Source organism: Oryctolagus cuniculus, chromosome 12 (genome assembly GCF_051225735.1).
Source record: "Oryctolagus cuniculus isolate XC-2025 breed Fujian yellow rabbit chromosome 12, ASM5122573v1, whole genome shotgun sequence".
NCBI classification, from domain to species: domain Eukaryota; kingdom Metazoa; phylum Chordata; class Mammalia; order Lagomorpha; family Leporidae; genus Oryctolagus; species Oryctolagus cuniculus.
In genome coordinates this window covers 97846431-97860832 of record NC_142878.1, presented here as the reverse complement: position 1 = coordinate 97860832, position 14402 = coordinate 97846431, and the positions used below count along the sequence as shown (strand labels likewise).

General features: G+C 37.3%; 1 protein-coding gene across 1 annotated transcript in view; it reads left to right on the top strand.

Annotated features, from left to right (window-relative positions):
• Window positions 1-9142, top strand: part of LOC149123181 (uncharacterized) — a 92150-nt gene extending 83008 nt beyond the window's left edge. The window contains exon 5 of the transcript XR_016218329.1: window positions 8990-9142. The gene's annotated coding sequence lies outside the window, so the exon portion shown is untranslated. The remainder of the gene's footprint in view (window positions 1-8989) is intronic.
• The last annotated feature ends 5260 nt before the right edge of the window (window positions 9143-14402 follow it).

Below are 14402 nucleotides of genomic sequence, written 5' to 3'. Positions count from 1 at the left end.
AGGTTTTCTAGATCCTTGAGGTGAATTGAAAGCTCATCTATTTGGTGCCTTTCCAATTTCTTGATGTAGGCACCTATTGATATAAACTTTCCTCTTAGCACTGCTTTTGCTGCGTCCCATAAGTTTTGGTATGTTATGCTGTTATCCTCATTTACTTCCAGAAAATTGTTGATTTCTCTTTTGATTTCTTCTATGCCCATTGTTCATTCAGGAGCATGTTGTTCAATCTCCATGTGTTTGCGTATGCTCTAGGGATTCCTGAGTTGCTAATTTCCAACTTCATTCCTTTATGGTCTGAGAAGCTGCATGGTATGATTCTAATTCTTTTGAATTTGCTGAGACTTGCTTTATGGCCTAGTATGTGGTCAATCCTAGAGAAGGTTCCATGTACTGCTGAGAAGAATGTAAACTTTTAGCTGTAGGACTGAAAGTTCTGTATATATCTGTTAGATCCATTTGGGCTATAGTGTCGTTTAAATCTACTGTATCCTTGTTGATCTTCTGTCCTGTTGATCTGTCTATTTCTGAGAGTGGAGTATTGAAGTCCCCCAGTACTATTGTATTGGGGTCTAAGTCTCCCTTTAAGTCTGTTAACAAATCTTTTAGATAAACTGGTGCCCTGTAGTTAGGTGCATATACATTGACAATTGTTATATCTTCTTGTTGTATTGATCCCTTAATCATTATATAGTGTCCCTCTTTGTCACTCTTAACAGTTTTTGTGGTAAAGTTTATGTTGTCCGATATTAAGATGGCTACGCCCGCTCTTTTTTCATTTCTGTTGGCATGGTATATCTTTTGCCAGCCTTTCACTTTCAGTCTGTATGGATCTTTGTTGGAAAGATGCGTTTCTTGTAAGCAGCAAATAGATGGCTTTTGTTCCTTAACCCAATCAGCCAATCAGTGTCTTTTAACTGGACAGTTCAGGCCATTCACGTTCAATGTGACTAATGATAAGTGGTAACTTTGCCCTGCCATTTGCCAAAGATAAGTTCTAATATATGCTTTGAATTTCCTGTGATCTTTTGCTGTGAGGTTTCCTTCCTTTACCTTCTTTCATATTGATGACCGTGCTTCTGTGTTTCTGTGTGTAACACATCTCTAAGCATCTTTTGCAGGGCTGGACGAGTGGCAACAAATACTTTCAATTTCTGTTTGCTATGAAAAGTCCTTATTTCACCTTCATTCACAAATGATAGCTTTGCAGGATATAATATTCTGGGCTGGCAGTTGTTCTCTCTTAGTACCTGGGCTATATCTTGCCATTCCCTCCTAGCTTGTAGGGTTTCTGATGAGAAGTCAGCTGTGAGTCTGATTGGAGATCCTCTGAGAGTAATCTGACGTTTCTCTCTTGCACATTTTAGGATCTTTATGTTTCACTGTGGAGAGTTTAATTATAGCGTGTCGTGGTGAGGATCTCTTTTGGTCGTGTTTATTAGGGGTTCTGTGAGCTTCCTGTACTAGGATGTCTCGTCCTTCTCCAAACCTGGGAAATTTTCTGCTAATATCTCACTAAAAAGGCCTTCTAATCCTTTCTCCCTCTCCATGCCTTCAGGAACTCCTAGAACCCGAATGTTGGGTTTTTTAATAGTATCCTGAAGATTCCCGACAATATGTTTTAGATTTCTAATTTCTTCTTCTTTTCTTTGGTCTGACTGTATCCTTTCCTGTTCTCTAAGTCCGATATTCTCTCTTCTGCTTCACCCATTCTGTTTGTAAGGCTCTCTATTGTGTTTTTCATTTGATCTATTGAATTCTTCACTTCATTATGATTTCTCGTCACTATCACAGTTTCCTGTTGTACTAGTTGTTTTGTTTCATTTTGATTCCTCCTTAATATTTCATTTTCACGAGAGAGATTTTCTACCTTGTCCATTAAGGATTTCTGTAGTTCAAGAATTTGTTTTTGAGAACTTCTTAATGTTCTTATCAATTTTTTTGAGATCTGCTTCTTGCATTTCTTCTATCTCATCATCTTCATAATCTTGAATTGGGGTGTGTTTTTCATTTGGGGGCGTCATGGTGACTTCCTTGTTTCTATTATCTCGGTTTTTGCGTTTGTTATTTGGCATATTGGATATATTTGGTTTCTTCACTGTGGTGCTTTTTCTTGTGATACTATGACTCTAGATTAAGTGGACTGTCTGTTTTTGATGGAGCCTTAGAGGCTTGAGATGGGTGTGGCCTGAGAGCTCTGTTTGGTGTGCCAAAGGTGACACTCCCAGGTTAGGCATGGTAGATCTCTCTCTCTCTCTTTTCTTTTTTTGATTCAAAAGGGAAGTAATTCCGCACAGCTGAACGAAGTTGGAGGTAGTTAGCAGGCAAATGATATACCCACAGGAGCCAGAGATCAGCTCTTTCCCAAGGACCACACAGGGAATCTGTTCTGCCCTCAGGGTGGGCTCAAATTCTCCTTCAGTCTCCCACTGGGTTGCCAAAGTTACGGAATTGTAGCATCTCTGGAGAGTACTCACGTGAATTCTGTGAGTTCTCTCCCCCACTGTCTCTTTTTTCACAGTCTCAGTTCAGTAGCACCACAAATTTACTAGGTCCTAATCTCCTGTTCATTCGCCCCGCCCAGAGTCAGGTTTTTCTGCTAGGCTCAGGGCCGGTGCAGACCTGAGGTCACTCTGCTTATGACGTATGTCCAAGATGGCGCCTGCTCTTTGTCTTGCTCGCCCTTGAGAGGTGAGTGGAGAGAGAGAAACCCGTGTCCGTACCAGTCACCTTTTTTTTCTCTTTCTCTGTCTCTTCCAGTTAGCCTGGAGAACTTTCCCCCCCATCCCCGGGGGTCGTTCCCTCTAGTCTCCTCTCTCCGCTTGCCTGCCGGTGTCTCGGGCTATTGAGGTTCAGCTCACCTCACGTTCCAGCGCTGGTGTGTTGAGTCTGCCACTGGTGTCCCGAACTGTGGGCTCCCACACTCTCCACGCAGGTCCACTGTGAATCACGCATCCCGGAAGAGTTTCTTCTGCTGTTTCCTCCCCTACTCTTCCTTGAGTCTGCAGTATCTCCACTTTTATTAAACTGTCTCTCCCCAGACTATCAGTGTGCTCCCTTCCTATTCTGCCATCTTGCCTCCTCCCCTCGCAATTTTAATAATGATGAAATAAATAAATTTATTAAAAAAACAGGAAGCCATGAGGACAATAGACAGCCCATAAAAATGATAAGAGAGACACTAGGAAACCAAAATAAGTAAAAAAAAAAAGCAAGGAATCTAAACGCTGAAATGCTTGAGATATGATAAAAAATATATACAATTACATGAATCACACCATCTGGCAGGAAGCCAGATAATAACAGACTGAAATTTTTTAAAAAATCCAAATAAAATGTACTATAGGAAAAAAAAAATGAAAGAAACTCTGGCCTGGGCTGTCAGTCATTGTTAGTAGAAACAGAATTGATTTTATGCAGATTGTACCACCCAAAACTGGCCAAGGAAAAGTTTCTCTAGCATTCCTGATATTTTTTAAAATCAAAAAGAGAGGGAAACCCATTTTTAATAACTGTTAAATCCTTCTGTTATGCAAAAGGCTTAAATTTAACTTTCACAAATACATATACCAGAATTGTAGGTGTTCTCTGTGTATTTGAAGAAAAAATCTCAGATGTAGGGTGGCTTTTGTATTTAAGGTATGCTATGTCACATGTGTTGTTGTTGATGATAGATTAAATAAATTAATAAGTTGTAAGACAGCAACACATAAGGGGACCACCCCACAGCCATAGGCTAAGGGGGCTGTTAGGAAGTCAAAGAATAAAATAAAACTAGGAAAACAAAAGGTTAAATGCTTGAGCCATGATAAGAAAATAAGACCATATATCCAATTACATGATTCCACCTTCTGGCATGAAGCTAAAAAAATGACAGACCAAAATTTAAAAAGCAGCCAAAATAGAATATACCACATGAAAATAAAAAAAAACAAAGAACTGTGGCCTGATATATAATTGAAGTTAGTAGCAACAGAACTGGATTTTTCCAGCTTGTACTACCCAAAACTGACCAATGAAAGGTTGTTCTACCATTTCTCACTTTTTAAAAGGAAAACAAGAAGCAAACTCATTTTCAGTGATCTTCTGTTTTTCAAAAGGCTTATATTTGACTTTACCCAGATACATATATCAGAAGTGTGGGTGTTCTCTGTACTTTTCTGAGAGTAAAAACTCAGTTGTAGGGTCTTTTTTTTTTAATATAAGTTATAATATGCCCCATATTTTGCTAGTGGTGAAAGATTTAATAAATAAATAAATAAATTTAGAAACAGGAACCCATGAGGTGAACAGCCAAAAACCAAATGATAAGGGACCCACCAGGAAGACAAAACAATTAAAAAAAAGCCAAGGAATGTAACAGGTGAAATGCTTAAGCCATGATAAAAAATAAATATCCAGGGGTCAGTGCTGTGGTATAGCTGGTAAAGCTGCCATCTGCAGTGCCAGTATCCCATATGGGTGCCAGTTAAAGTCCACAGGCTCCACTTCTGATCCAGCTCTCTGCTGTGGCCTGGGAGAGCAGTAGAATAATGGCTCAAGGCATTGGGCCACTGCCCCCACATAGGAGACCCAGAAGAAACACCTGGCTCCTGGCTTCAGATTGGCACAGCTCCAGCCATTGCAGCCAATTGGGCAGTGAACCAGCGGATGAAAGACCTCTTTTTCTTTCTCTCTGTGCCTCTCCTTTTTTCTCTGTGTAACTCTGACTTTCAAATAAATAATTCTTAAAAATATATGTATATTCAATTACATGCATTCCAAAATCCAGAGCGAAGACAAAAGTCAACAGATTGAAATTTTTGAAAATCCAAAATAAAATGTACTACATGAAAATTTAAAAAAAAATAAAGAAGCAAATAAACTGGCCTGGTCTATTAGCTGTGGTTAGTAGCAACAAAAGCTGTTTTATCCATTTTGTACCACCCAAAACCAACCAATGAAAAGTTGCTCTAGCATTCCTGATTTATTATTATTATTATTATTTGACATGCAGAGTGGACAGTGAGAGAGACAGAGAGAAAGGTCTTCCTTTTGCCATTGGTTCACCCTCCAGTGGTCGCCGCAGCTGGCGTGCTGTGGCCGGCGCACCGCGCTGATCTGATGGCAGGAGCCAGGTGTTTCTCCTGGTCTCCCATGGGGTGCAGGACCCAAGCACTTGGGCCATCCTCCACTGCACTCCCTGGCCACAGCAGAGAGCTGGCCTGGAAGAGGGGCAACCGGGACATAATCCAGTGCCCCGACCGGCACTAGAACCCAGTGTGCCAGCGCCGCAAGGCAGAGGATTAGCCTAGTGAGCCACGGCACTGGCCCCTGATTTATTTTAAGATTTTATTTATTTATTTGAGAGGTTAGGGTTACAGACAATGAGAGGGAGAGACAGAGAGAGAAAGGTCTTCCATCTGCTGGTTCATTCCCCAAATGGCTGCAATGGCCAGAGCTAAACTGATCCGAAGCTAGGAGCCAGGAGTTTCCTCTGGGTCTCCCACACAGGTGTGGGTTCCCAAGGACTTGGTCATCTTCTACTGCTTTCCCGGGACACAACAGAGAGCTGGATCAGAAGTGGAGCAGCCAGCACTAGAACCAGTGCCCTCATGGGATACTGGTGCCACAGGCAGAGGATTAATCTACAGCACCACAGAGCCAGCCTCTGTTTTTTTTTTAAAGGAAACTGGTGGCAAACTCATTTTTAATATCTGTAAAAGCCTCCATTCTTTTTTTTTATTAGGTAGAGTTATAGACAGTGAGAGAGAGAGACAGAGAAAGGTCTTCCTTCTGTTGGTTCACTCCCCAATGGGTGCCACGGCCATAGCTATGCCAGTCCAAAGCCAGGAGCCAGGTGCTTCCTCCTGGTCTCCCATGTGAGTGCAGGGCCCAAGCACTTGGGCCATCCTCCACTGCCCTCCCGGACCACAGTAGAGAGCTGGACTGAAAGAGGGGCAACCGGGACTAGAACCTGGTGCTCATATGAGATGCCAGTGCTGCAAGTGGAAGATTAACCATGGGAACCACAGCACGAACCCCAATCCTTCTATTCTGCAAAAGGCTTAAATTTAAGTTTTCTCAAATCAATATATCAGAATTGTAGGTCTTCTCCGTACTTCTCTATGCATAAAAGCTACATTCTATCCAAGGTACACTATGTTAAATATGTTGTTAGTGGTGACAGAATAAATAAATATATAGATTTAAAAGACAGAAATCCATGATATGAACAGCACATAGAAGAAGGATAAGGGAGCCACTAGGAAACCAAAATAATAAAAAAAAAAACCCTGAGATATCCAAAAGGTGATATGACTGGTTTTAACTAGTTTCTACCACCCAAAACCAGCCAATGGAAAGCTCCTCTAGCATTGCTAACTTTTTAAAAGGAATACCAGAGGCAAAATAATTTTAATAACCATAAAATCCTCTGTTCTGTGAAAGGCTTAAATTTAACATTTGCACATATCAGAAGTATAGATGTTCTCTGTATGTTTCTAAAAATAAAGTATCAGATGTGGAGTGTTTTTTGAATTTTAAGGTATACTACATGAAATGTGTTTGTCGCTCCCCCTCTTCATGGAGGAACGACACTAAACCCTGCCTAGGCTTCATATCCGAGTCACAGCACCATTATGTCGCTCCCCCTCTTCGCGGAGGAATGACACTAAACCCTGCATTGTTCTTTTGTCTGCTCGGCCCTCCCCGGGTTTGCTGCTGGTTCTTCCCGGGTTGGCTACCATCCCTTCCACCTCCGTGGAAGGGCGGTTCCCCCTGCCACTTTCCCCACTTCCGCGGGGGAGCGGCACACCGCCGGCTCTCTCGGGGGCTGCACAGGTGTTCCTTCAGATAGATGTTCCTGGTGCATGTTGTCTCTCTCCTCCTTTATAGTCCTCTTCCACCAAGCCCAACTCTGCTACCCACACGCCGAGTACGCTGCTCTCCTCCAATCAGGAGCAGGTCCTGCTGTTTATTGGTTGAACTGGAGGCAGCTGTGTAGAAGCTGTTTCCTCCTCTCCCAGCGCCATATTGTGGGAGAGCAGATGCATAAAATAAGTCTTAATTCGAGTAACAGTCTAGTCCGAGTTGCTCCCCACAGTGTTGTTTTTTATGAGAGAACAAATAAATAAATTTAAAAAACAGGAATCCATGAGGCAAACAGCCAATAGCCAAGGATAAAGGAGCCACTAAGAAACAAAAACAATAAAAAATGGAAGAATCCAAAAGGTGAAATTCCTCAGCCATGATTAAAAATGGACCATATATCCAATTACATGAATTCCACCATCCAGTGCAAAGCCAAAAAATAACAATAAAATTTTAAAAAATCAAAAACAAGAATTATACTACACAGATTTGTTAAAAACAGAAAAGAATGTAAGAAACTGGGGTTTGCTCTGTTAACCATTGTCAGTTGCAACAGAACTTGCATTATCCAGTTGGTACCATCCAAAACCAGCCATCGAAAGTTACTCTAGCATTCTTTATTTTTTTAAATGAAAACTGGAGCCAAACTAATATTTAATAAACATAAAATCATTTGTTCTGCAAATGCCTTTAGTTTAACTTTTCCCAAATACATATATCAGAAGTGTAGGTGTACTCTGTATTTTTACAAAAATGAAATCTCAGATATGGGATGAATTTTTGAATCTTAATTTATACTATGTCAAATATATTGTTGTTGATGACAGAATAAATAAAGAATTAAGTTAAAAAAAAATAGAAATCCATGAGAAAACAGCCCATAGGCAAAGCATAAGGGAGCTGCTAAGAAGCCAAAACAATACAACAAAACTAGGACTCCAAATGGTAAAATGCATGAGACATGGTAAAAAAATAAAAGACCATATATCTAGTTACATGTATTTCACCATCTGGTTCATTGCCAAAAAATAACAAATTAAAATTGTAAAAAAGCCAAAATATAATGTGCCACAGAAAGTTAAAAAAAAAAAAACAAACAAACAAAAAAAAAAACCTATGGCCTGATCTGTAATCCTGGTGAGTAGCAACAGAACTGAATTTTTCTGGTTTGTACCACCCAAAACCAGCCAGTGAAAAGTTGCTCTAGCATTCCTCAGTTTTTTAAAATAAAAACTGGAGGCAAACTCATTTTCAATAAGATCCTTTTGTTCTTCACAGGGCTTAAATTTAACTTTTCCCAAATACATACATCAGAAGTGTAGGTATTCCCTGTATTTCTGCAAGCATAAAATCTCCAATGTGAGAGTTTTTTTGGTGTCTAAAGGCTTACTCTGTCAAAGGTGTTGCTGTTTGTGACATAATAAATAAATAAATAAATAAATAAATAAATAAATAAATTTATTATACAGAAAACCATGAGGGGAACAATCCATAGGCAAATGATAAAGCTGTCACTAGGAAGACTATACAATAAAAAACGAGGAGTCCAAAAGTTGAACTGCCTGAGCAATGATTTAAAAAAAAATAGTATATCAAATTAAACAAATTCCACCACTTGAGATGTAGTCAAAATAATTAGAGTGAATTTTTAAAAACCTAGAATAAAATATACCACGTGAAAAGAAGAAAGAAAGAAGAAAGAAGAAAAAAAGCAAGCAAGCAAGCAAGCAAGCAGACAAACTATGGCCTGATATGTAATCTAGATTACTAGCAAAATAACTGTCAGCTGATCTGTAATCATGGTTAGTAGCAACAAAACTGGAGTTTTTGGATTGTACCACCCAAAACCAGCCAATGAAAACTTGCTCTAGCATTCCTAATTTTGTAAAAAGGAAAACCAGTGGCAAATTCATTTTGTATAACCATAAGATCCTTCTGTTCTGCAAAAGGCTTAAATTTAATTGTCCCAGATACACGTATCAGAAGTGTAGATGTTATCTGCATTTTTCTAAGCATAAAATCTAAACTGTGTGGAGTTTTTGTATAATGAATAGTATGTCATATATGTTTTATTGATGACAGAATAAATAACTAAATAAATTTATAAAACAGGCTCATGATTTTCCCATGATTTTTCCAGCTTGTACCACCTAGAACTCATCAATGAAAAGTTGCTCTAGCATTCCTGATGCTTTTAAAAGAGCTAACTCTTTTAAAAGAATGACCCACCGAATGGAAGACCTCCCTCTCTTTCTGCCTCTCCTTCTCGCTGTGTGTAACTCTAAGTTTCAAATAAATAAATCTTAAAAAAAGAAGTATAGGTGTTCTCTGTATTTTTATTACACTAAAATGTCAAATGGAGGCTAACTTATTTTCCATAACTATAAGATCATTCTGTTTTGCAAAAGATTTAAATTTAATATTTTCCAAATACATATAACATGATGACAGAATAAGTAAATAAATGAATTCAGAAACAAGAACACATGAGGGGAACAGCCCATAGCCAAAGGAGATGGGAGTCACTAGGAAGCCAAAACAACAACAACAACAACAATAATAATGGAATCCAACATGTGAAATGCCTGAACCATGATAAAAAAAAGTCTGTATATCAAATTACATGAATTCCACAATAAAAAATGACTGAAAAAATAAAAAATTCAAGATAAAATGTACCACATGAATATTTTAAATAAAGCTCTTATCCTTTGGCTATGGGTTGTTATCCTATTGGTTTACTGGTTTTTTAAATTAATTAATTAATTAATCCCGTCATCAACAATGCCACATGTGACATTATATACCTTAGATACAAAGTAATACCCTACTTCTGATATTTTATGCTTAGAAAAAACAGGGAATACCTAGGTGGTACAAACCAGGAAAATCCAGTTCTGTTGCTATTATCCACCATGATAGATAAAGCCACAGTTTCTTTGTGTGTGTTTTTTTTATTAATTTCTTGTGGTACATTTAATTTTGGATATTTTACACTTTGTTAATATTTTGGCTAGGAGATGGATGGGGATATTCATATAATTAGATATATGGTCTTTTTTATTGTTTTGGCTTCATAGTGGCTCTCTTATAATTTGGAAATATGCTTTTCCACTCAAGTGTTCCTGTTTTTAAATTATTTATTCTGTCATCAAAAAGAACGTATTTGACATGCAAAACCTAAAGACACAAAAATACACCCCACATTGGAGATTTTATGCTTAAAAAATATAGATAACACATACACTTCTCATATATGTGTTTGGGAAAAGTTAAATTTTAGCCTTTTGCAGAACAGAAGGATCCTATGATTATTGAATATGAGTTTACCCCAGTTTTTCTTTTCAAAAATTCAGGAATGAGAGGGCAACTTTTGATTCACCTGTTTTGGGTGGTATAAACTGAAAAAATCTGGTTCTGTTGCTACTAAACAGGAATTAGAGATCAGGCCACAACTTTCTTTTATTTGTTTGTTTATTTATTTATTTATTTATTTTTTAAAAGATTTTTATTGATTTATTTGAGAGGTAGAGTTACAGAGAGTGAGAGGGAGAAACAGAGAGAAAGATCTTTTGTCTGTTGGTTCACCCCCCATGGCCATAATGGCCAGAGCTGCGCCGATCTGAAGCCAGGAGCCAGGTGCTTCTTCATGGTCTCCCATGTGGGTGCAGGGGCCCAAAGGACTTGGGCCATCCTCCACTGTTTTCCCAGGTCACAGCAGAGAGCTGGGTCGGAAGAGGAACAGCCGGGACTACAACCAGTGCTCACATGGGATGGGGGCACCCTAGGCAGATGATTAACCCACTGCGCCACAGGGCTGGCCCCAACAACTTTCTTTTTCTTCATTTGATACACTTTATTTTGAGTTTTTTAATTTTAAATTTAGTCTTTTTTTTTTTGGCTTCATGATGGATGATGAAATTCGTGTAATTGGATATGTTTTTTTTTTTTTATTATGGGTCAGACATTTTACCTTTTAGATTCCTATTTGTTTTATTGTTTTGGTTTCATAGCAGCTCCCTTATCCTTTGGCTATGGGCTGTTCCAATCATGGGTTCCTGTTTTTTAACTTTATTACTTTATTTATTCTGTCATCAACCATGATAATGTGACATTGAATACCTTAAATATAAAAATACACCTATTATTCTAATCAAAATATAGAGAACACCTCACTTATTTTTTTAAGATTTATGTATTTATTTGAAACTTTAGAGTTACACATGGAGAGAAGCAGAGGCAGAGAGAGGGAGGTCTTCCATTCAGTAGTTCACTCCCCACCTGGCCACAATGGCTAGAGCTGAGGTGATCTGAAGCCAGGAGCCAGGAGCTTCTTCCAGGTCTCTCTCATGGGTACAGGGTCCCAAGGACTTGGACCATCTTATACTGTTTTCCCAGGCCACAACAGAGAGCTGGATTGGAAGTGGAGCAGCCAGGACTCGAACTGGTGCCCACATGGGATGCCATCACTGCAGGTGCTGGCTTTACCCACTACACCACAGCGCCGGCCCCCCACACCTACACTTCTGAAATATGTATATGGGAAAAGTTAAATTTAAGGCTTCTACAGAACAGAAGGTCTTACGGGTATTGAAAATGAATTTGCGTCCATTGTTCCTTTCTGAAAATCAGAAATGCTAGATCAACTTTTCATTGTCCCGAATTTGGATGGTATACACACTAAAAATCAAGGTCTGTTGCTACAAACCACTATTATAGATCAGGCTACTTCCTCTTTTTTATTTTTCTTTTTTGTGTGGTAGATTTTATTTTGGCTTTTTAAACTTTTAGTCTGTTACTTTTTGGCTTCACTCAGATTTTGAATTCATGTAATTGGATATTTGGATTTTTTTTTTATCTTGATTCAGGCATTTCACTTATTGGATTCCTAGGTTTGTTTTCTTGTTTTGGCTTCCTAACAGCTCTCTTATCTTTTGGCTATGGGCTATTCCAATCATGAGTTCTTGTTTTTTAAGTTTATTTATTAATTTATTCTGTCATCAATAACCACACATGTACATTGTATTCCTTAAATACAAAAATAGCATCAACCTGAGATTTTATTCTTAGAAAAACACTTCTGAAATACATATTTGGGATATTTGGGAAAAGTTAAAGTCTTTTGAAGAATAGAATGATCTTAGGTTTATTGAAAATGAGTTTGCCTCCATTTTTCATTTAAAAAATTCAGGAATTCTAGAGCAACTTTTCTATTCCTGTTTTGGGTGCTAAAAATGAGGAAAATCTAGTTCTGTTGCTAGTAACTGCAATGACAGATAAGCCTACGATTTCCTTTTTTATTAATTTCATGCTGTATATTTAATTTAGAATTTTTTACACTTTATTCTGTTAATATTTTGGCTAGGGTATGGATAGTCGAATTCATATAATTCGATATGTGGTCTTTTTTATCTTGATGCAAACATTTCAACTTTCAGATTCCTCTTTTTATATTGTTTTGGCTTCATAGTGGCTCACTTATTCTTTGGCTATGGACAGTTTTCCTCAGTGGTTCCTATTTTTAAATTTATTTATTTATTTTGTTATCAATAAAAACATATTCGACATAGAATAACTTAAGACATAAAAATCACCCCAAGGTTGGAGATTTTATGCTTAGAAACCTATAGAGAGCACCTACACTTCTAATATGCATTTGGGAAAAGTTAAGTTTAAGCCTATTATCAGGACAGAAGTATTTCTTTCAGAGTTATTCAAAATAAGTTTGCCTCAGGTTTTCATTTTAAAAATCAGGAAAGCTAGAGTAACTTTTTATTGACTGGTTTTGGGTGGTACGAACCAGAAAAATCCAGATCATTTGCTACTAACCATATTAACAGACCAGGTGACATTTTCTTTTCTTAGTTTTTGTTTTATATATTTTATTTTGGATTCTTTTTTAGTTTTAGTTTGTTATTGATTTGACTTCATAGCACATGGTGGAATTAATGCAATTGGATATGTGGTCTTTTTGTTTTCTTATCATGGCTCATGTTTATCAACATTTGGATTCAGGAGGTAGCTTTTTTGTTTGTTTGTTTGGTTTTGTTTTTATTGCTTTAGCTTTCTTACCGGCTCTCTTTTCCTTCTGGCTATGTGCCATAGCTCCCAGGGATTCCCATTTTTAATATATTCATTTATTTTTTCTGTCATCAACAACATTGCATTTGACATGATATACATTAAGATACAAATAGCAACCTTCATCTGAGATTTTGTGCTTAGAGAAATACAGAGAATACCTACATTTCTGATGTATGCATATGGGAAAAGATAAATTTAAGCCTTTTTCAGTACTCAAGGATTTTTATCTTTTTAAAAATGAGTTTGCCTCAGGTTTTTCTATCCAAAAAAATCATGAATGTTAATGCAACACTTCATTGACTGGCTTTGGGTGGTACAAATCAGAAAACATCAGTTGTGTTGCTATTAAACAGAATTAAAAGACCAGCCCAACTTTTCTTTCTCTCACTTTTTCCTCCTTTTGTGTGTGGTATATTTTGGGGGAGAATTTTTATATATACTTTAGTATGTTATTCATTTGGTTTCATCACTGATGGAGGAATTCATGTAATTGGATATATGTTCTTTTCTTTTTTCTTCTTTTTATTTTGTTAATCATGGCTCATGCATTTCACCTTTTGGATTCCTCAGGTTTTTTTTTTTTTTAATGTTTTGGCTTCCTGCTGGCTCCCTTATCGTTTTGGCCATGTCCCGTTCTCCTCACGGATTCCTGTTTTTTAAATGTATTTATTTATTTTCTCTATCATCAACAATAATGTATTTGACATAGTATACATTAAGATACAAGAAAACACCCCATATCTGAATTTTATTCTTAGAAATATACAAAGAACTCCTCCACTTCTGATATGAATATTTTTGAACTGTTAAATTTAAGCCATTTCAGTACAGAAGGGTTTCATGGTTATGTATGAGTTTGCCTCAGGTTTTCCATTTAAAAAAATCAGGAATGCTAGAACGACATTTCATTGGTTGCTTTTAGCTGGTAAAACTGAAAATATCCAGTTCTGTTGTAGAAACCATGATTAACAGATCAGACCACATTTTCTTTCTTTTTAAATTTTTCTGTGGTACATTTTATTTCAGAATATTTTTCAACTCTTCACCTGTTATGATTTTGGCCTCCTGCCTGATGATGAAATTCATGTAATTGATATGCAGTTTCTCTCTCTCTCTCTTTTTTTAATCATTTCACTATTTGGATTTCTTGCTCTTTTTCTTTTTCCTTTTTCATTGTTTTCACTTCCTGTGGCTCCTTTATCCTTTTGGGTATGTGCCTTTCCCCTCAGGGATTCCCATTTTCTAAATACATTTATTCAAATTTGGTGTCATCAACAGCAACACATTTGACATGGTATATCTTCAGATACCAAAAAACACCCCACATCTGAGATTTTACTCTTAAAAATACACAGAGAACACCTACACTTCTGCTATCCATATTTGGGAAATGTTAAATTTAAGACTTTCCACTAAAGAAGATATTAATGGTTATTGAAAATGAGTGTGCTTCATGTTATACTTTTAGA